This window comes from Triticum aestivum, chromosome 7B (assembly GCF_018294505.1).
Source record: "Triticum aestivum cultivar Chinese Spring chromosome 7B, IWGSC CS RefSeq v2.1, whole genome shotgun sequence".
In the NCBI taxonomy this organism is placed as follows: Eukaryota; Viridiplantae; Streptophyta; class Magnoliopsida; order Poales; family Poaceae; genus Triticum; species Triticum aestivum.
In genome coordinates this window covers 533,710,557-533,734,252 of record NC_057813.1, presented here as the reverse complement: position 1 = coordinate 533,734,252, position 23,696 = coordinate 533,710,557, and the positions used below count along the sequence as shown (strand labels likewise).

The window sequence follows — 23,696 nt, the reverse complement described above, 5'->3', positions numbered from 1 at the left end:
AGAGAGAGCCAGGGGCTGCGTGGCGCTCCGTGGCGTCGTCTAGGAGCACCGGGGAGGAGCCAGGCAGGCAGGGAGGGAGGAGCTGGAGGCCTCGGGCACGCTGGCGTCGACATGCCTCTGCCTACTGGCAGAGGTTGAAGACGACCGCTTCGCCCAGGTGGGCTGGGCCGGCCAGCTGCAGTGCTGGGCTGGTCGGTGGGCGCCAGGTAAGCTTCTGCCAGGTAAGTCCTTCTCTCTCTCTCTCTTTTATTTGTTTTAGTTTTCTATTTCTTCTGTAGCTGTTTGGGCTTTATTAAAAATACCAGGGCACTTCTAAAAATCCTGAAAATAATTGTGGGCACCTTCTGAAATATATGCAACAGCCCACATTTAGTTTCGGAATTATTTGAGCATTTAAATTATTTATAGCATTCGAATGCCCAAATTCAAATACTTTATGAGTTAATTCAAAAATCCATAAATGGCCAAGAAATATGCTCATCATTTTTGGCAGAGGTTTTCACCTTTATCAAAAATCATGAACATTTCCAAAGGCAATTTGGGTTCATTGAAAATATTTTTATTGAACCTAGTTGAATTCAATTGGTGCTAGGGTTTCAACAATCCCCATTTCAGGTTTAAAAGAAATTTAAACATGATGCAACACATGACTAGCTAGCTCAGAGCAAACCAGAAGCTAGGGATGTGACAACAATTGCCTCTAAAGGCACGGTTCAGATATGCATGCGACCGCTTACCCAGCTCCGAGGGTTGTTCATGGAAAATCCGTTCAGAGGATTCGTGCGGAGGAAGTCCTCCTTCTCCCCCTTGTACAAGTCGGACAGGATCTTCACCAGATCGTCGGCCGAGCCAGGTCCCTTGGGGCCGTGACGGGTGGCGGCGTCGTCTCCGTTGAAGTCCCACATGGGGTGGCCCCTATATTGGAGCGGCTGCACCCCACGCATAATGCATGTGGCCATGACTCCGATCATGGTTAATCCGGAATGGGCTAGCAGCCGTATCCGGCCCATCAAGTAATGGACGCTACTGTCATCTTCTCATCGAGGGCTCCGTGGGCGTCAACTTAGGCGTTTCTTCAGGGGAGCGTTGCTGAACTCCGGAAGGCCGATCCGGACTGGATCCGGCAGCAGAGCGTCCTCCATATAAAACCACTCCGAAGGCCAATCTTCAGACGCCTTCTTCGGGGTCCCGGACAGGTATCCGGTCCCGGCGATGCGCCATATTTCGGCTCCGCCCACTTGATATATCGAACCCTCGTGAGAGCGGGGTACGAGGCAGAACAGCCTCTTCCACAGCGCAAAATGGGGCTCAATGCCCAAGAACAGCTCACACAGAGCTATGAAGCCCGCGATGTGCAAAATGGAGGCAGGTGTAAGGTGATGAAGCTGGAGTCCGTAGAACTCCAGGAGCCCCCGGAGAAACGGATGTATAGGAAATCCGAGTCCCCTTATTAAGTAGGAGACGAAGCACACCCGCTCTCCTTTGGAGGGATTGGGGGTGCTCTCCGCCTGCTTCCCACCTTTGTAGGTGGCTAGTCCGGCTCGAACCGGAACCATGAAGGCCGGGGGAAGATATCCCTCTGCTTGGAGCGTCACTAACTCGCTGTGTGGGACTGAGCATCTCCTCCAATCTCCTGGCTTAGGGCTGGGAGCGCGAGAAGAGGAGCCGCGTCGACTGTCCATGTTGGAATGGGTTTGGTGTCAGATGCGCCTCGATGAGTGCTTGCGGAAGGAGGATGATGTGATTTGGATCTGGATCCTCGCCTCTCTTATAGGCAGCTTATTTGCGCAGCTAGGGGGTAAAACATAAAAATACCCTGGCTTTTCGCATTCGTGCGACACGGGGAAGAAGATCATTATTGGACGCGGAAGCCAAGGAGCGCAGCATTTATGAAGCAACCGGACACTATCCGGCAAACACATGGAACATGAAGAAGAACCCGCCTTGCAAACACCGAAGACAACATACGCACCGGATTCGTCGTTATTGAAGCCTGGTTCGGGGGCTACTGAGGGAGTCCCGGACTAGGGGGTGTTCGGATAGCCGAACTATCATCATCGGCCGGACTCCAAGACTATGAAGATACAAGATTGAAGACTTCGTCCCGTGTTCGGATGGGACTTTCCTTGGCGTGGAAGGCAAGCTTGGCGATACGGATATGTAGATCTCCTACCTTTGTAACCGACTCTGTGTAACCCTAGCCCTCTCCGGTGTCTATATAAACCGTATGGCCTTAGTCCATAGGACGAACAACAATCATACCATAGGCTAGCTTCTAGGGTTTAGCCTCCTTGATCTCGTGGTAGATCTACTCTTGTAACCCACATCATCAATATTAATCAAGCAGGACGTAGGGTTTTACCTCCATCAAAAGGGCCCGAACCTGGGTAAAAACATCGTGTCCCTCATCTCCTGTTACCATCCGCCTAGACGCACAGTTCGGGACCCCCTACCCGAGATCCGCCGGTTTTGACACCGACAATGAGCTTCTCATTGCCTTCAATTCTGTTCCGGTAAAATGCCGCATGACCAACCTGCAATCTCGCATGCTTCCTCTTAGTTTCGTTTACATCTATCCATTAAGCAACCATCAATATTATCTCATCTTCTTTGGCGTCTATGATTTCACTCACGGACTCTAAGTTCGAATTTGACAATGAATCTAAAAAAAATTCTCTACCAACAGATCCATCTACACAAAATGCAAATCTTATGCCACCGACATGAATCTATGAGCTGGTAAACTGATTCTACAAGAAAAGGTTTGGGAAATTTACTTCTGGGCAAGTCATCGAACACCTTAATGTCCCATGGCAGAAGTAGTAGCACAATCGGAACGTGGGAAGCAACAAATATTTTGAGGTGTGGGAGCGTATTAATGAATGCGGCCAAGGCCAATTCGCGACGGTCCGCACAGGAGAGGTGGCACGAAAAGGCAATGGCATGGACATGTGGGCAGCAATAGAAAGTGTGCCCTAAAATATTTGTGGCATTAATATTTGGCTAAAGATCTGACATTTTTATGATAATTTATATTGGCGCAATGATGAGAAATTTAGTTTGAAAACACGGTAATTTGCTGGAAAAAAAATAAATTGAGTCAGGTTTGTCTTGCTTGCCAGCTAAAACTGCCATCCTCGGCGAACATAATTTACCATAAAAAATGTTCGATTTGCCGTGTCTAATTTTCACTTTTGCTGGATATTCGGGTCCTAAAAATTTACATCAACCACGCGGCGACAATTTTGTTGAAAAAATATTTTCAATCAAAATTAAATAAAAACGGCTGTGATTGAACAACATTTTCAATCAAAATTGTTAGAAGGGAAAGAGAGATTTGATGGAATAGTTGTTGTATTGCTTGAGCCTCGTGGGCATCTATATAGGAGTACATGATCATCTTGGAGTACAAGGCAAGGTAGAATAATAACCTATATTATCCTAGCTTTCCTAATAATTACGATACTCAACATCCCCCCGCAGTCACAATGGTAGCGACACAGACAGTGAGACTGGAGAAGAATCCGAAGGGAAGCCGACGGACACCCCCCCACACACACAGTCGGAACGGTCGATGCATCGCGGAGTCGTGTCTGGAGTGAAAACCGACGAGGTTGCTCAAGTAGGCGGTAGCCCTTTGTGCCATTTGTCGATGTAGCCGAGAGCGTGGGTGGTGGAGCCGTGGTCGAGGTAGCCATGCGAAGAATGCCGTGGTCGAGGTCGAGTCGGGGAGCCGGTGTCGAGGATGTCATTGTGGAGCCGCGGGCGCAAGGGTGCGCCGAGTTAGCATGGGTGTAGTGATGCGCTGGAAAGGAGATGGTGTTGATGATGCGTCGCGACGGGTTTGCCAAGCCCGGGGACACATCGTAGACGAAGGCATGCACCGGTGTTGCCAGCACCAGGCATGCGTAGACGGACGAAGACGAAGTTGACGAAGCACCGCACCAGGCTTGCTAGGCCCGGGGACACGTCATGGACGAAGGCACGTGGTGGTGTTGCCAGCACCGGGCATGCGGAGACTAGGACCTGCACGAGCTGTACGGCATGTCAAAGAAGTTAGAGGGCCAGCAGAGAAGAACTCGACGATGGTTGCGGCGTCCATCGGTAAGGGGCCAATGTCACCAACGGGGGTCGGAGTAGACGAAGTGGTCGGGGTAGATGACGGCGACGCTGACGACGGGCTAGTGCTGGATGAAGACGAATGAGGTGGACGGGGGCTGCGGCGGCTACGGGGTAGCGGCAGCGGCGGCCAAAGAAAAGCGGTGGCGGCGGCCTGATTAGGAGCGCGGCAGCGGTGCTCGAAGTAGGCGGAAAACCCTGACAACATGACGAAGACCGACGCGAACGATGGCGTTCCCGCGCCAAGGGAGACGGCGCGGTCCATACCACGGGGGGTCGATGCGCGGTGACGGCGGAGTGGACCGCGGGCCGCGTCGCTACGACCCAAAGGGGCGATGGAACGGCGGTGGGCAGGTCGGGGCAACGACGGGAAGACCTTGGGGCGGTGGCGGAGACCGCGGGCCGCGGCGCGACAGCCCGAAGGGGCGGCGTGGCGGAGGAGCGCGGGTCAGTGCAACCGCGGGAACGACCTCGGGACGGCGGCATGGACCGCGTGCCACGCTCGCTACGGCCCGATGGGGTGATGCAGCGGCGACGCGAGGGTCGGTGCGGCCACGGGGACGACCAGGAGCGGACGGCCTCGGGGCGGCAGTGGACCGCGGGCCGCGCCACTACGGCCCGAAGGGGCGATGCAGTGGTGACGCGGGTCGGTGCAGCCGGGAGAAGAACCATGGGGCGGCGGTGCTGCAGCAGCCCGTTGCTCGATCGGTGGAGGGGCACGCTGAACTCGGAGACGATCTTCACGGGACTTGCGGAGGCGCGCACAACCGACGGGCCAGGTCGGTCGCACGGCGTAGATGAGGCGGATCGCGGCAGCGGGCGGGTGATCAATCCGATCGCGTGCGAGGTCGGGGACGCCGCTCAATGGAGACGGGGTGGCGGCGGAGTCCGAGATGAAGCCAGCGACGGCGGGCGGCACGACGGCTATGATTGGCCGCTGCATGGCGCGAGGCCGCCGGGTCGGGTGATGCAGGAGTCCCGGTCGGAGCAGGGCGATGACGGCTGGCATAGATCGTCGGGCGGGCCGGCGCGCGAACATTGGCGGTGAAGGGCCGACGCATGATGCGATGCCACCGGGTCGGAGACACCGACGGGCAGACTCGCGGACGGCGCGCGAGGCCGCTGGGTCGGTGCGACCGGCGGGCAGACGCACGGACAACGCGCGAGGCCGCCAGGTCAATGAAGAAGCCGGTCGATCGCGCTGGGGTTGGAGTAGAGGCGCACGGGGTCAACGGCGGCGGTGGGCGACCCAAACCGATCAAGATTAGATCGGAAGACCAAAAAGAAACCGACGATCAAGATGACTGGTGGGAGAGAGAAAACCCCCGGAGCAAGGGCTCGGGGAAAAGACTCTCTAGGACAGCCGGCCAACACGGCCGGCGGACTAACCCTAGGTACGGGCGGCGCTGCCCCCGGCGGCGGTCATGGAGGTCGACCGCCCCAGGGGCGGCGCGCAGGTGCGGAAGCGGCGACGGCTAGGGTTTAGAACCCGGAAACTGATACCATGTTAGAAGGGAAAGAGAGATCAGATGGAATAGTTGTTGTATTTCTTGAGCCTCATGGGCATATATATAGGAGTACATGATCATCTTGGAGTACAAGGCAAGGTAGAATAATATCCTATGTTATTCTAGCTTTCCTAGTAATCACGATACTCAACAAAAATCGCCGTAATGAAAGCTATTATAACAATCGAAATGATATATACACGACTCTTCTAGAATTGCTCTTGGCTTGTATGCATGAGGCCACGCGTTTGGCAGAGGGCGCTGTAGCATGACGTGCCCAGCTAGCTATAGCCATAGCACTGCTAACTTGAACATATGGCTTCTCGCATAAGCTTTTCACTGCCTCGCGCATTCAACTATCCTCTGCCATAGTGCCATGTGTCCTTCACCTTCGCGGCTCTGCCATGCGTGCGTCGATAAAGGATGCTCTAGCTGGGCACTTCTATCTACTCCTCCTCCCCTTCTCCACCTCCTTTCACTCACCAACGAGTCAAGCTAGCTAGCTAAACTGCAACGTCCAACGTGCAACGGAGGATGGCGGGGGAGCCGCGTGCAATGCAAGATGAATAAGCCAAGTTAGACGCGGCCTGACATGCAAGGCAAGAGTCGATGGCAGGGAAAACAATGATGGAGATGTTCGCTAGGTTGGCGGCCGAGCTGCTGCAGCCGGACCAACATCTACTGCCCGAGCTGGCGGCATTGAAGAAGACCCTGCAGGGTATGCAAAGCTAAGAACGGTCGTTCCTTGCTTACTTCGTTTCCTTTAATTACTACTCCCGTTTCAAAATACTTATCGTGGTTTTAGTTCGAGTAAATTCTTGTATCCATCCAGATACATGCAGGGACCTGTCGACACCCGAACCGTGGTGGCTGCCGGAGCATCTTGCGGCACGTGAAACAGCGCTGTCGGGGAAGGAAACCACGGCGGCACCGTGCGAAGTCGTGGAGGTGCTGCCCGGGGACGTCGAGGCAGATGGATCAGTCGACGTCTGTCTCGTCGAACGCCTGGCCAAGTTGATTCTGGCGGAGTACGAACCGAGAGAGGCGGACTACAAAGCCCAGCAGGCGCTGCACCAAGCCCTCCGGGTGTTGAAGTAAACTTACTAGTAGTACTACCGCACTTTTGTTCAGCGTGTTGATGAGTGTCGGACTCGATGGCAAGCCTGTTTCCATCGAGCTACGTATAGTGAGTAGGTTTGTTTGGAGTCCCTGCTGCTTGCTATCAACGCGTCGTGTCATGTGATGGCATGACAACGTCCGAGTCCGGGTCACAAGTGGTATACGGGCAAACATAGGTCTCGCAAACATGTTCTAATTTGTCATACGAGAGCGTCTACGGCCGGTGTCTCGAACCCGCCACAAACATTTGGGCAGGCCATGCAGTCACTAATTGGTCACAAAAAAGCGACCCACTCGGGCGTCTCAAATTGAGGTCCCTCATATCCAGCCCAAATGTAGGGCGGATATGAGGCGGCCCGGGCACGCCCAGGCGCATCAGCGCCTGACAAGCCCTGCCCATCATCGACCCACTCAGTCCCCACAAAAACCCGACTCCAGAAACCCTAGCTCAGTTTCACTCCATCTCTTTTTATCCCCTGCATTAATTTCTTTGATTTCGATCCACTCCGGCGACCATGTTGAGTTCCAGCAGCCGCTCCGACTCAGACCTCGATGTCAACGAGGAGCTGGCCCTCCGCATTGCCCTCGAAAGGTTCAAGGTGAACACGGGGGTAGTTCTGGATCTGTCGCCTAGCCTCCCCCATCGGCGCAGCGAGGAAGATAGGGGCTTAATGCTTCAACTGCCAACTTACTTATCATAGAGATAATTGATTCATGGTCACATATATTTGACTGGATATATGTGCCTGGATCTTTCCCCACCACATGATGATTGCCAAGAGGAGAATAATTGAGGTTGGAATAAGAAGTTGACTCAACATAAAAATTAAACAGATAGACCATTCGTAGAGGAAAGCAGGGATTTGCTTATGTGCCACATCTCATTGCTTAAAATAGAGGTAATTTCATTTAAGAGGTGTACTTTTCTTGTCAATGGTTTAACAACAAAGTTTTCAATATCTTCCATGCTAAACACGTTAATGCCAGTTCTCATAATAAAAAAGGTTTTACTCCCCACAATCATACAAACACAAGCCACGACTAGCCGAATCTACGAGTGCCCTCTAGTCAATCAACTTTATAAAGGGAGTTTTGTTTTTTATTAAGTTAAGAAGGACCGGGCATAGCTTTTACCAGCCTCCCTCAAATTTGACAAGTGAATAAACTTTTGTCAACGAGTAAAACACACTTAGCATGGAAGATATTGACTACACAATCGCCCCATGAGCGGTACAGGTACAATAAATAGATGTTCATTTGAAGGTTTTAGAGATAGCACATGCAAATTTTGTTGGAACGACAAGGTAATACCGTATAGAGGTAGGTATGGTGGACACCCATGGAAAAACTTCGCTCAATGATTTTGGATGCACAAGCAGTAGTCCCGCATAGTACATAAATATTTTGCTAGTAAAGAGTATAAACAAGCATCACATGTTGAAGGATCCGTAACAATATAAATTCTATGCAATATATCCAAACATAACACATTACATTATCTTGCTTGTCCAACTTCAACTTATTTGATCAAGTTGGGAGAATAATTAATGGATACTCATAATCATAAAAAAAAAGTCCATGATAATACATTTGTATGTGAACTTTCTCTTCCATATATACTAATCTTTCATTAATTGCTTGTATGATCAATATTGTGATTGTCAAATTTCAATAGATTTAATTTCTAAACCCAATGTGAAATTAATACTAAGCATATGAAACATATATGATTTGAGGTTTATCCAATTCATTCAACAAATTACTCATAGGATATAAGTGAAGCACAAGAGTGAATGACAATCTACATCAAAGAGTAGTTAAGCAAATTAAGTAGTTAAGTGAAGATTCTCTCCAAATCAAAAAATTCAGATCCTATTCAAACAACAAACAAAATGAAAATACGCTCCAAGCAAAACACATATTATGTGATGAATGAAAATATAGTTCCGAGAGGTTACCGGTAATGTTGAAGAAAAAAGAGGGATGCCATTCAGGGTATCCCCAAGCTTAGATGCTTGAGTCTTTCTTGAATATTACTTTGGGGGTGCCTTGGCATCCCAAAGCTTAGGGTCTTTCCACTCCTTATTCTACTCATATCGATACACCCAAAACTTGAAAACTTGAATCACAAAAAACTTAAAGAAATTTCGTGAGATTGGTTAGTATGATAAAGAGCAAATTAAATCATTCACTTAGGTACTGTCAATTCGAGATTCATAATTGTTCTCACACAATGCCTACTTCACTCTATCATTAGGACAAGAATCATCACCGTCCTCATCCACCTTCCAATGATGAACCCCACTTTCCCACACCAGGCGACAATGACTCTATATTTTTCCTACTTCCTGGACTAACATCCTAGGCCAAGGTTCAGGAACTTTCTTTAGTCTAAGGCCAAGGCTTAGGTTTTCACCTAACTTCCTATACCATGGCAGAGCGTGCCTCCGTAACGAAGCCACGCGACATTCGTTCAAGAGGATAGCCCGCCACACAGAAAAGGCCCACTGTAGCACACTGTACCTCCTTGTATTGCCAGGGTATCTTATTTTTTTCATGGACCAACAGTGTTGCGTCAGGGGTACTTTCTCGCATCTAAGCCTGGGCACCGAAATGCCTCATCTAGTCTTCTTCTTCCTCCAATAACACCGCCCATTGGAGATTGAAACTGAACCAACAGTAAAGGAAGGCGACACCTACAAACACCCTCACCATACCAAGCTTTGAAGATCACAGTATTCACTCGCCCCTTGAGATGAGGTTTATAAATCGCTAAAGCAACATCAACTAGAGCATCATCCCATGCAAAACAGACTTGCAACCCATCACCATCAGTTGAGAGGGTTAAAAAATTAGGCTAAACCATAGAACAACACTAAAGATGTCAAAGTCACCACACCAATAACCAGCTAATAGCTCTTCCTAAAAGACACACGAATGCCAAGATATGAAGGGAACCTATAGATCTAGGGACACAAACTCTCACAACCCTTCATTGGCGCCGAATCGGACGTTGCCGAGGTAGGAACTAACCGGAGAAACTTTATTCCAACACGCTATCATCGCCACCACCTCGTCAATGTCAACAGAAAAACACAAACCTAACGAAAAAATGGGATGAACGGGTCCCCACTCCTCTTGCTGCTGCTGAGGCCGCCTGACAGGAAAGTGGAGGGCGGCCGAAGCGGTGGCGTGTAGGGAAGCTGTGACGACAGCGGTTCGGGATGGGGGAGAAATTTGCACTAGTTGTACGTCGGGAGCTCCTAAGTGGTGCTTAAGGCGCCACTTGGAGGAATAGGCACACACTACGCCTTGGCGTTGGGCTGGCCCATGTAAGGCAAGCGCTGGGTTCCCCCATGGTCGCTCGTGCATAGTTGATTTTTTTATAAAAAAATAAGGGAAAAAGCAAAAGAAAAGAAAAATTCGCAAAAAAATAGAAAAAATTGTGAATTCAAAGATGTTATAGGATTTTGAAAAAATGTTCGCAAACTTAAAAAAAGTTCATGAATTTGAAAAAATCATCAAATTTGAAAAAAAGTCATCGATTAGAAAAAAGCTCATGGAATTTGAAAAAAAGTTCATCAACTTTGGAAAAAAGGTCATAGAATTTTAAAAAAGGTTCATAGAATTGAAAAATAGTTCATCAATTTTGAAAAAAGTTCATCGATTTTGAAGAAAAGTTCATCAAATTTGCAAAAAGTTCATCAAACTTTCACAAAGCATCAATTTTGAAAAATTCATCAATTTTGGAAAATTTTCATCAATTTTCAAAAACACTCGTGAAATTGACAATTGAAAGATAAAAGGAAAAATAAAAAAGAAAAAGGGAAAGAAAAGGGAAAAAGAAAAAGATAAAATAAAAAGAAAAGAAAGAAGAACAAAGGAATAGAAAGGTTGTAACTAACCACATCGGTGTTTGATATAATTCACATCGATGTGATGGTTTAGTTGGGCTACCGCCTCTTTTTATTTTTGCAGCAGTTTAAAACAGAAATAGGAAGGGGATATGGGCCGGTCCAGCACGACGCGGGGAAGAAACGGGCGTCTTAAGCGCCGTTTAGGAATTGTCCTCCAAGGAAGCCGCCGATTCCAACGCCCGCTTGGGACTCCACATATGGCCCAACGAAGCCCAACTCCAACCCAGTTCTTTCGGCACGGCACCGCACAGCGCAAACCGGGCCGAAGTCCTTCTTCCTCACGGAGTTCCCCGCGCCGCGCTTCCTAAAATACCATACCAGGAGGGCCGCCGCCGCCTCTGGTGAATCCTATTTGGCGCTGCAGGCGCCCGTTAATGTGTATTTTGCTAACGGGCGCCTGCAGCGCCCCGCGCTGGGCCGGCCCATATAAGAGTTTTAATAAACGCAAAAAAGGTGGGCAATCGGGTTTTCAAACACACTACCAATTCCTCGTGAGCGTTTCCTGCCAACCACTACACCATGCCTCGCTTGTTGGTTGAATTTCCTCGTTTTTGCTTCTTGTTTTAATACTGTTTTTGATTTTCTTTTTCTTTTTTTCTTACCCCTTTCTGTTTCTTCTTTTTGTTTTACTTGATGCGGGATTTTTTATAATTCGTGAACCTTTTTTACAAATTGATAAAAAAAATTCTAAATTCGGTGAACATTTTTTCAAATTCGATGAACTCCTTTTCAAATTCAGTGAACTCTTTTTAAATTTAATGAACTTTTTTCAAACTTGAAGAACTCCTTTCAACTTCCACGCACTTTTTTAAAAATTTGATGAACTTTTTTCAAAATTGATGAACTTTTTTTTCAAATTTGATGAACTCTTTTCAAATCTAATGAACTTTTTTGAAAGTTGATGAACTTTTTTTAAATTCGATGAACTTTTTCAAAATTTAGTGAACTTTTTTCAAATTCGGTGAACTTTTTTCAAAATTGATGATCTTTTTTTAAATTTCATGAACTATTTTTTTAAAATTTGATGAACTTTTTTCTAGATTGATGAACTTTTTTCAAATTTGATGAATTTTCTTAAAATTTGATGAACTTTTTTCAAAAAATCATGAACTTTTTCCATTTTTGTGATTTTTTTCAATTCGTACAGAGCATTGTTGAAAAAAAATATTTTTTTTCAATCCGTGGCTTTTGTGTATGCTTTTTCAAATGTATGTTTTCCTTATTCAATTAATTATTGTGAGTATATAATACTAGTATATGTTTAGTGTTTTTACTGAATGAATGGTCAAATGAGTTCTGTTTCCGTTGTTGATCAGCAAACGGAGGTCATCGTAGTGCTTAACACATGTGTGCGTTTACCTTCTCATTCAGAGATTCCTCGCCGTTTGCTTTTTTCTGCAGGTTTAGGGTTGTTGGGCCGGCCCATGTGGTGAGGCGCGCGGGCGCCAGCTGGGCGCTTAAGGCGCCGAACAGGGGCATTTCCTAAACGGCGCCCGTTGCGCCCGTTACAGGCATGGGCGCAAACGGGCGCACAACCCTTCGATGCTCTGGGCCGGCCCATCTAAAGTGTTCTCTTTTGTGTCTTAATCTGCAAAAAAAGGGCGCCGCCAGGTTTCGAACCAGCTACCTCTCTCGTGAAAGATCATTGACTAACCACGCGGCCGGCAGCCGGGATCTGGTTATGTTTTACTTTTTCCTTCTATTATTCGTTTTTCTTCCCTTTTCCCTTTTTCCCCCATTTTCAATTTTTCGTTTTTTTTTCTTTCATCTTGGTCCGATGAATTGGTTTGCAAATACATGGTAGTTCATCGTATTTGAAAAAAGTTCATCGTATTTGGAAAAGATTTCATCAAATTTGAAAAAAGTTCATCGGATTTGAAAAAAGTTCATCAGATTTGGAAAAAGTTCATCGATTTTTAAGAAAAAAGTTCACAAATTTCAAGCAAAAACATCAAGCTAGAGAAAAAAAGGAAAAGCAAAAAACAAAAACGAAAAAAGGAAAAAAAAGAAACACTGAACATTTTTTTTAAATACGCTGAACTTTTTTTTAAAACATGCTGAACAAAATTTCTCTACACGCTGAACATTTTTTATACACACTGAACATTTTTTCAATGTACGGCGAACAATATTCAAATACACATAGAACTTTTTTTGAATACGATGAACTCCTTTTGAGTGCATGCTAAACAAAATTTGTATACATGATGAACATTTTTTTATACACACTGAACATTTTTTCAAAATCGATGAACTTTTTTCGAATTCATGAACTTTTTTTTCCAAATTGTTGAACTTTTTTCAAAATCGGTGAACTTTTTTCGTTTTTTTTCTTTTGTTTTGGTCCGATGAATTGGTTTGCAAATACATGGATGTTTTCTTCAAATTGATGAACTTTTTTCAAAATCAATGAACTTTTTTTGAATTTCGATGAACTTTTTTTGAATTTTTATGAACTTTTTCTAATGTTGATAAACTTTTTTCAGATTTGGTGAAGTTTTTTTTCAATTTCGATGAACTTATTTCAAATTCGATGAACTGTTTTCAAAACCGATGAACTTTTTTTCCAAATTGTTGAACTTTTTTCAAAATCGGTGAACTTTTTTCAGAATTGATGAACCTTTTTTGAATTTTGATGAACTTTTTTCAAATCTGTGAGCTTTTTTCTCTAGATTTGTGAACTATTTTTCAAACGGATAAACCTTTTTCAAAATCGATAGACATTTTTCTTAAAGTCGTGAACTTTATTTTCCAAAATCAATTAGTTTTTTCAAAACAAATGAGATTTTCTGTAATTCATGAACTTTTTCCAAAATATTTTCACAAAAATTAAATCAAAGCGCGACAGTAAATGTTGCCATGTGTAATAAATAGCGCGGCTACAAGTGCACTTAAAATGTTCGCCCTGTGTTTGTTCAGTAGCACGTCGTAGGTCAGGTGGTTAGGCATACACGTTAGCTGTTGTCACGGCGCGAGTTCTATCCTCTCTGAGGGCCATTTTTTTGCGGTTCTTTCGCTTTTTCGTGCTACCCCTGTAGCGGGCCGGCCCAGTTGCATCGCTTTTCGGGCGCCAGTAGAAGGAACCGGCGCTGAGAGCGCCAGTTAGGAGCTCCCCCGAACAGGAGCTCCCGCCGCCTCTTCGTCTTCGATTCCCCAATCCCACTTCCCCGTCTCCGTTTCCTCCACCCCTCCCCCTAAAAATCCTCCTAAATTGCCAGTCTGCGCACCTGCCGGCGGAACCCTAGCTCCGGAGCTACTTGCCAGATCAGGGCGGCTGAATCGGCGGCTCCTTCCCTAGCGCCGCACTTTCGGAGGCTTGCGCCGCTCGGCGCGTCCCCAGCCCGCATCTTTCCTCCGTCTGCACCTTCAGGATTCGCGCCGCTCCGGCCTGAGGGCTTTGGAGGCTTGCTGTTGCTGCCCTCCTCTTCACCGCCGTGCGTGCAGATGTATGATTTTGACCTTGGTAGCACTAGTCTCTCTCTCTCTCTCTCTCTCTCTCTCTCTCTCTCTCTCTCTCTCTCTCTCTCTGATCTTGGCCCTTCTGTCGTTGATGCCCCGATGCTGTTGCTGCCGTCTTTGTGCAATGCAATTCATTCACCAGCACAATTGATTCTGGTTCATGCGCCAACTACTATTCTACTATGCAATTAGTATTTGCTGTTAGATGTCAATGGACCATCAAAACTTCAGAATTTTCTTCTTATAAGCTGCTAACCCTTCAATCCTTGCTAGATAGTCTGTCATGCTTTCAATTTTCAATGTAAATAGGCACTATTTCATAGCTCACGGACCCCATGTTTAATACTAGTCCGTTGCAAGAATTTACAATATTCAAGGAGGTGTCCAGGCTCAATAGTGGTCTGTATTTCATAACCATAGGTTTATGCTACCTCTGATGAATTCCTAATAAAATGTTATTTCTGTTGCAGCTTCACACTTTTCAGGAGTCCGATATGCTTGGTCAAGTTTAGTGCAGCTGCCCCCTATTAATTCCATTTTCAGGAGTCCGATATCCAGGTCAGCATTGTGGCTTCCTCCACACTAAACTTATGGAACCGTCCACCACAATTTTTCCTTTGTGACCTATATATATATACTCGGCTTCAGTGACAGTCTTGCTGATCTTAGGCAATCAACATTCTCTCTGCTTACTTATCAGATGGGCGTTGCTTTGATGATTTAATCTGATATAAAGATGACACACTAGTACGTAGATGTACACAGAAACTTTCCAGTTAGTTTGTACATGACTGGATCCTCCGTGCAAAAATTGATGATGCATAGTTGGTAGGAAAATCTGTGAGGGGCTAAAACTGCAGTCTTCCCTTACCGCCCAATGCAAGTTCTCGAATTAATTCTGGATTATTATTGTAGCCTTTAGGTTAAGTTTTTATTTGGTAAGCATAGCACCTAATTTATGATGAAGTGCATCCATCATGCAAATTGTTTTGATTGTTAATACAGAGCAAACATATCAGAATAGGTGATATTCGAGTCTATTGGAAGTTGCTCCAATTAAGTTAAGATCAACTAAGTTACTAGGGATCTGGATGCCCTGCAAGATACACAAATCTATCTTTGAAGCAAGTGAGATCTAGATGCATCCTTCTATTCAAGGATTCCTGTCTGGTCATAATATATTGTGGTTTAAATGTGGGGTTTAAGTGCACAACTGAACTTTAGCTTCAAACGAAACAATGGTGTGTTGGTCTGCACAGCCGGACATTTTTGTTGCATTCCATGCTTTTCGATCAATGATTTTGACGTGTTCTTCCAGCATGTTTACTGTTTTTGTTGTTGTACCCTTTATACATATATTGATGGTCAGTTATGATATGGTTGTCTGTTTGCATAATGGTCAGTTATGTAATGGAGGTCTCTTAATGATGTACTAGGGCGTAATGTCATTGTAGTCAAAGAGTTGCTATTCTTTGTGCACTTGTTGGATGGAACCGGTAGAAGCCATTCTTTAATGTGTGGTTATTCTTAATTTACATCTTCCTTATTTCACATCACGAGAAGTGTTAAGTCCCTCTTTTGTCCACATGAACTGCCCTGCTTTGCCACATAGAAGGCATCAAGCACTCTATGCACCATCCAATCTCGCCGCTCTACCAACTTTGCCTGAACACCGACTGCCAATGCTCCATATACCATCATACAATCTTGCCATTCTACCTCCTTCGCCGGAACACCGACCGCCGCTCCATCTGAGGTATGCTTGATCACATGCCAAGCTAAATGTGTCTCCGTTGTTTTTGAAAAAGACATGATTTTTAGCTTCCATTGTTATTACCTTGCCATGTACGTACAGTCTGCAAAGTTTGCAAACAAAAAGTGAAACCTGTAATGATGAGTGATGACTACGGTATTATATCTATGTAATTACCAGGATTAAATCTTCATGATTGCAAACCTTAGACGTGTAGTATGCAAGTTTAGAGACTAGAGAGGGACATATCAAGTTTACTATGAACTCAAACAGGACAGGTTTGACAAACACACTTCAGGCTCTTTATTTGATGATTATTATTTTAGGGAGCAAAGATGCACACCTGCCTTTCTTGCACTGTGCTGAGAGTATATAATTTCATTCTGATTAGCTTGTTGGTTGGTAACCTATACTGCTACTTAGTTGCCATTGCCTTGTCTGATCTGATACTTGTTAGTTGCCAAGCTGTAGTTCTAGATTGCAGCCCTAATATGATGTCGATTATATCTAAAATCAGTGTACACTATGTTTCTGTAGTTATGCTAATTGGACCGAGTATATTTTTACATGGCCTTATACTATGCTTTTTTGGGTAGGCTGTTTTCAACTGGACTACAAATCAGTGTTATTTTCATGCATGAAAAAGCACTCGACTTTATTACTTTTTTTTTCAAAAAGGAGGATTACCCCCGGCCTCTGCATCGAGCGATGCACACAGCCATGTTCGACCTTATTACTAACTAACATGTAAACATTTGTGCTGCCTTCCTATTCTGATCATGGATTTTAAGCATACTGCTAACAAAATATTGGCGAGTGTGGCAGGTTTTACCTAATTCAAAACATGGCCAATACTTAATTTCTAGCTTTCACGTTGCCATGTATATCCCATCTAAATTTCTGAAGTTTATGGACATTACAACTAAATTTAGCTGCTGCAAGCGAAACACAATTGGGTTGCTGTTGGATTGAAAACAATAGGTTAATTGGTTTTTGTGCAGCGGGAGGGGAGGAATTATATATGGTACAGGCTAACCTGCTCATTTTATGTTATTTGTTGGATGTCATAATGTATTTTTATCTATTCGGTTGTCAAATGGTTCTGTATCAGCAGATCCCTCTGGGTTCTGCAGGTGTATTGTTGATACATGTGAGTTTGGATGATTCAGTTAGATGATGTATTTGTGGGGTCTGGTGCTCATTATAATTGTGTGCCGCTAACAAGGATAAAAGAGAAATTCTCCTGTGTTGTGATTAATGTGTATGACCCTACTCAGCAGGAGCTTAACAGTTAGTGTTTTTGTGGTACTTATCTTGCTTGTAGTATGGTTTATATGGCTTCTTTGTTAAATGTACAAGGAATGCTTATTGTGATATGTCTTAGCAATTTTATAAGCTGACCTCCTTGATTCCGTTTAACAACAATGGTAGATATAGTGACAAAGTTCCATTATTGTATATAGCATCAGGATTTTTACAAGAACTTAACATCTCTTTGCTTTACATTTCAGTTACAAATTGAATTCAACATGTCAGTTGAGGAAGCTGCTGACCTAGCATGGCAGGCTATTTATCATGCAACATTCCTTAACGGAGCTAGTGATGGTATGCATTTTGTTTCTTAGCATCTATCATGATATTTGTTTTGTTCACTCGATAAGCACGATACAACATGCATGCATATTTGTTAAACACCTTATCATTATATCTTCGTTTTGAAATAGCAAACACAACTATTTGAGTTGCAATTACTTCTGTATTTTTTTTTAAGTTTGGCAAAGTTCAGAGATTTTTGTATTTTTCATCACGCAATGCACACCCCTAGCTTGGTATAGAGATTACGATGGTGTAAATTAAGCCACACCTTTCTGTTTACAAACGTACAGTGTTGTAGAGTATAGACATGGGTCTTGACATCTAGGCAAACCTCCCTATGATTTCTAAAACAATATAAAGCATTATGGTGAATAGGCGTAGAGAACTGAGTGTGAACCATGACGGCAAAAGGCTTATAGATAAGCCCTCACTACGAGAAGAAATAAAGCATTTCCAGGTGTGCCAAGAGAAGTCACTAGCGGAGGCAAAGGGAGATGGACCCCTGAGATCAGAGTAAACAGGGTCGAAAGGACACTGAGACTCTGTCTTGCTACGACTAGGTAATGTACTTAAGAGCGTCGCCGGTGATGATCGACATGTAGAAGAAGTGTTTGTCACGAGTTGAATGGTGGACCAAAAGTGCAGGATCATGAGCACTCGCCAAAAACCAGTCGCAATCACCACTGAGACATCGCTCAAACCAGGCACGGGGGTTTGCTTAGTGCCATATAGACAGCGACGAAGACGACAAACCATGCCATCAGGAAGAGAACCCAGGTGGTGGCTACATGTTGGCATTCTTGACATCAAGCTGAGAGACAGACTAGCGACGAATAGAAGCCGCATTGAGAAGTGTGCGGAGAGTGGTCGTGTGAGCCATATATTATAGGAGAAAACGTCTTATTGTAGTCATGACCATGTTCTCACCACTAAATGAGCTCTGTAATGCTCGAGAGTATCATCAGTCTTAACCTTGTAAACCCACTTCGATGCCATCACATCCAACCATTTGGAACAAGCTCACGATAAGAAGTCATCTCGGGAAGAGCTGCACAGTAACCATAACAGTCAATAGGCAAAAGCGCGGCAGAAGCGGGTGAGCTCGAAAGCCATCAGTAGGCAAGGTTGGAATAGAGATTACGATGCTGTAAATTAAAACACACCTTTCTGTTTACAAATGTACAGTGTTGTAGAGAATCAAAGGTGTTGTAGAGTATAGACATGGCTCTTGACATCTAGGCAAACCTCCCTACAATTTCTAAAACAATATAAAGCATTATGGTGAATACGCGTAGAGAACTGCGTGAACCATGATAGCAAAAGGCTTATTGGTAAGACCTCACTACGAGAAGAAATAAAGTATATCTAGGTGTGTCGAGAGAGGTCACTAGCGGAGGCAAAGGGAGACGGACCCCTGAGATCAGAGTAAACAAGGTCGAAAGGACGCTAAGACACTGTCTCGCTATGACTAAGTAACTGGACCACAGATTAGAGACATCGTCGGAGACGGATCCAAGAAGACCATGTTGAACTAAGGATGAGAGATCACAAGCGACCCAAGGCGATGATGTCACTGCTGAAAATAGCTGGTATACAAGGCAACAGAGGCAGAGACTGGCGCTGGCGGCAAAGGGACTTGATCCAACATCCCACGTGCATGTGCACTCTTCGTACCCTGTCGATTCGGCTTGGTGTTCTTCTCCTGCTTGCGGGTTGTGTGCCACACACTTGATTGAGCACCCCAGGTTCTCCTACTGTTCGCCCTTGGCCTTGACTTTAGGTAGCACCTGTCGTCGGCTCGCCCCGTTCATAATCCAGGTACGCGTCGACTGTCCTAGCTCCTGCTCACCATTGGTGATGCTCGAGCGTGCGGTTATGGTGTCGCACAATAAGGGAACACGGGGTGTGGGATTGAGACAGCGCTCATAAAACTCGTAGCAAGGTAAAGGTTCCTATGCAGACTCGCAGGGAGCAGAGGCGCTCACAAATGTGGATGTTGGCTCCATAGGAGTCTCAACAATGCACTTATCACTAAGAGCAACATGAGCAAGAAGATCCTAGATATACTTCTCCAGGAAATACTAAACAATCTCAAGGAAGTAGCGAAGAGGACCAAGATCAAACATACAAAATTCATTATGACGAGCCTTCACAAATGTAATGTTCTTAAGAGTCGTCGCCGGTGACGATCGGCATGTAGAAGAAGTGTTTGACCACGAGTTGAATGGTGGACCGAAAGTGCAGGATCATGAGCACTCGCCAAAAACCAGTCGCAATCACCACTGAGACAAAGCGCTCAAACGGGGCACGAGGGTTTGCTGAGGGCCATATAGACAACGACGAAGACGACAAACCATGCCATCAGGAAGAGAACCCAGGTGGTGGCTACATGTTGGCATTCTTGACATCAAGCTGAGAGACAGACTAGCGACGAGTAGAAGCCACATTGAGAACTGTGCGAAGAGTGGTCGTGTGGGCCATATAGTTTCGTCGTAGTCATGACCATGTTATCACTACTAAACAAGCTGTGTAACGCTCGAGAGTATCGTCAGTCTTAACATTGTAAACCCACTTACAAGTGCTGAGATGAGCACAGGGAAGAAGGGAAATGAGATTCCATGCGTGAGCGGGCAAGAGCATCAATCTTCGATGCTATCACATCCAGCCATAAGTCGTCTCGGGAAGAGCCGCACAGTAACCATAGCAGTAAATAGGCACAAGCGAGGCAGAAGCGGGCTAGCTCGAAAGCCATAAGTACGCTAGCTTTGATTAGAGATTATGATGGTGTAAATTAATTCACACCTTTTTGCTTACAAACGCATAGTGTTGTAGAATATGGACATGGGTCTTGACATCTAGGCAAACCTCCCTACGATTTCTAAAACAATATAAAGCATTATGGTGAGTACGCGTAGAGAACTGAGTGTGAACCATGCCAGCAAAAGGCTTATAGATAAGACCTCACTACGAGAAGAAATGAAGTATATCCAGGTGTGTTGAGAGAGGTCACTAGCGGAGGCAAAGGGAGATCGACCCCTGAGATGAGAGTAAAGAAGGTCGAAAGGACGCTGAGACATTGTCTCGCTATGACTAGGTAACTGGACCACGGATTAGAGACATCGTCGGAGATGGATCCAAGAAGACCATGTTGAACTAAGGATGAGAGATCACAAGCGACCCAAGGCGATGATGTCACTGCTGAAAATAGCTGGTAGACAAGGCAACAGAGCCAGAGACTGGCGGTGGCGGCAGAGGGACTTGATCCAGCATCCCACGTGTATGTGCACTCTATGTACCATGCCATTCGGCTTGTTGTTCTTCTCTTGATTGCGGGTTGTGCGCCACACACTTGATTAAGCACCTAAAGTTCTCCTAGTGTGCGTCCTTGGCCTCGACTTTAGGTAGTGCGTGTCGTCGGCTCGCCTTGTTCATGATCCATGTACGCGTCGATTGTCCGAGCTCGTACTCACCATTGGTGGTGCTCGAGCGTGCGGTTATGGTGTTGCACAACAAGGGAATGCGAGATGTGGGATTGAGACAGTGCTCATAAAACCCACAACAAGGTAAAGGTTTGGATGCGGAGTCGCAGGGAGCGGAGGTGGTCACAAATGTGGATGTTGGCTCCGTAGGAGTCTCAACAATGCGCTTATCACTAAGAGCAACATGAGCAAGAAGATCCTGGATATACTTCTCCAAGAAATACGGAACAATATCAAGGAAGTAGCAACGAGAAACAAGATCAAACATACAAAATTCATTATGACGAGCCTTCACAAATGTAATGTTCTTAAGAGTCGTCGCCGGTGATGATCAACATGTAGAAGAAGTGATCAACCACGAGTTGAATGGTGGACCGAAAGTGCAGGATCATGAGTACTCGCCAGAAACCAGTCGCAGTCACCACTGAGACATCGCTCTAACCAGGCACGAGGGTTTGCTTAGGGCCATATAGACAGCGACGAAGACGACAAACCATGCCATCAGGAAGAGAACCCAGGTGGTGGCTACATGTTGGCATTCTTGACATCAAGCCGAGAGACAGACTAGCGACGAATAGAAGCCACGTTGAGAAGTGTGCGAAGAGTGGTCGTGTGGGCCATATATATATAGGAGAAAACGTCTTATCGTAGTCATGACCATGTTCTCACCACTAAACGAGCTGTGTAACGCTCGAGAGTATCATCAGTCTTAACCTTGTAAACCCACTTACAAGTGATGAGATGAGCACGGGGAAGAAGGGAAATGATATTCCATGTGTCGAGCGGGCAAGAGCATCAATCTTCGATGCCATCACATCCAACCATTTGGGATGAACAAGCTCACGATAAGTCGTCTCGGGAAGAGCTGCACAGTAACCATAGCAGTCAATAGGCATAAGCGAGGCAGAAGCGGGCGAGCTCGAAAGCCATCAATAGGCTAGGTTGGAATAGAGATTATGATGGTGTAAATTAAGCCACACCTTTCTGTTTACAAACGTACAGTGTTGTAGAGTATCAAAGGTGTTGTAGAGTATAGACATGGCTCTTCGACATCTAGGCAAACCTCCCTACAATTTCTAAAACAATATAAAACATTATGGTGAATAGGCGTAGAAAAGAGAACTGAGTGTGAACCATGACAACAAAAGGCTTACAGATAAGACCTCACTACGAGAAGAAATAAAGTATATCCAGGTGTGTCGAGAGAAGTCACTAGCGGATGCAAAGGGAGATGCACCCCTGAGATCAGAGTAAACAAGGTTGAAAGGACGCCGAGACACTGTCTCGCTATGACTAGGTACCTTGACCACGGATTAGAGATATCGTCGGAGACGGATTTGAGAAGACTACGTTGAACTAAGGATCAACGTTCACAAGCGACCCAAGGCTATGATGCCTCTGCTGAAAATAGTTGGTAGACAAGGCAACACAGGCAGAGACTGGCGCTGGCGGCAAAGGGACTTGATCCAACATCTCACGTGCTTTGCACTCTCCATACCCCGCCGATTCGGCTTGGTGTTCTTCTCCTGCTTGCGGGTTGTGTGCCACGCACTTGATTAAGCACCCCAGGTTCTCCTATTGTCCGCCCTTGGCCTTGACTTTAGGTAGCACCTGTCGTCGGCTCGCCCCGTTCATAATCCAGGTATGCGTCGACTGTCCTAGCTCCTGCTCACTATTGGTGATGCTCAAGCGTGCGGTTATGGTGTCGCACAACAAGGGAACACGGGGTGTGGGATTGAGACAGTGCTCATAAAACTCGTAGCAAGGTAAAGGTTCCTATGCAGACTCGCAGGGAGCGGAGGTGCTCACAAGTGTGGATGTTGGCTCCATAGGAGTCTCAACAATGCGCTTATCACTAAGAGCAACATGAGCAAGAAGAGCCAGGATATACTTCTCCAGGAAATATGGAACAATCTCAAGGAAGTAGCGAAGAGGACCAGGAACAAACATACAAAATTCATTATGACGAGTCTTCACAACTGTGATGTTCTTAAGAGTCGTCGTCGGTGATGATCGGCATGTAGAAGAAGTGTTTGACCACGAGTTGAATGGTGGACCGAAAGTGCAGGATCATGAGCACTCGCCAAAAACCAGTCGCAATCACCACTGAGACAAAGCGCTCAAACGGGGCACGAGGGTTTGCTTAGGGCCATATAGACAACAACGAAGACGACAAACCATGCCATCAGGAAGAGAACCCAGGTGGTGGCTACATGTTGGCATTCTTGACATCAAGCTGAGAGACAGACTAGCGACGAGTAGAAGCCACATTGAGAACTGTGCGAAGAGTGGTTGTGTGAGCCATAGAGTCTCGTCGTAGTCATGACCATGTTATCACTACTAAACGTGATGTGTAACGCTCGAGAGTATCGTCAGTCTTAACCTTGTAAACCCACTTACAAGTGCTGAGATGAGCACAGGGAAGAAGGGAAATGAGATTCCATGCGTGAGCGGGCAAGAGCATCAATCTTCGATGCCATCACATCCAGCCATAAGTCATCTCGGGAAGAGCCGCACAGTAACCATAGCAGTAAATAGGCACAAGCGAGGCAGAAGCGGGCGAGCTCGAAAGCCATAAGTACGCTAGCTTTGATTAGAGATTATGATGGTGTAAATTAATCCACACCTTTTTGCTTACAAACGCATAGTGTTGTAGAATATGGACATGGGTCTTGACATCTAGGCAAACCTCCCTACGATTTCTAAAACAATATAAAGCATTATGGTGAATACGCGTAGAGAACTA

General features: G+C 45.7%; 1 long non-coding RNA gene across 2 annotated transcripts in view; it reads left to right on the top strand.

Moving 5' to 3' along the window:
• The first annotated feature begins 13,667 nt into the window (after nucleotides 1-13,667).
• LOC123162026 (uncharacterized) overlaps nucleotides 13,668-23,696 on the top strand; it is a 48,328-nt gene continuing 38,299 nt past the window's right edge. The window contains exons 1-4 of one of the 2 annotated variants that reach the window (XR_006480984.1): nucleotides 13,668-14,109; nucleotides 14,593-14,680; nucleotides 15,738-15,878; nucleotides 17,387-17,480. This is a non-coding gene — a long non-coding RNA (uncharacterized lncRNA). The remainder of the gene's footprint in view (nucleotides 14,110-14,592; nucleotides 14,681-15,737; nucleotides 15,879-17,386; nucleotides 17,481-23,696) is intronic. The other variant, XR_006480983.1, reaches the window with a different exon arrangement.